Here is a 246-nt window from a genome sequence, read left to right on the forward strand (position 1 = left end):
TTAGTGCATGGCCTAGTGTGCTAGTACATTACATGACACGGCATGACATGGTTAGTGCATGCCATGACTCGTCCCGTTCGGGTGCATGTCGGCATAATCGGTGGGCGGGGCAGTTGGGTAGCATCATGGGGATAGGCAAGCTTCTTGGAAGGAAGCCATGATGCACCCTCCTTGAAGGCCCAACCACAAAAAAACCGAACCAACCCGCGCGCCGTGCACCGCTGCCTTCCACGGCATTTTTCTACC

Source organism: Malania oleifera, chromosome 1 (genome assembly GCF_029873635.1).
Source record: "Malania oleifera isolate guangnan ecotype guangnan chromosome 1, ASM2987363v1, whole genome shotgun sequence".
Classification (NCBI taxonomy): Eukaryota; Viridiplantae; Streptophyta; class Magnoliopsida; order Santalales; family Ximeniaceae; genus Malania; species Malania oleifera.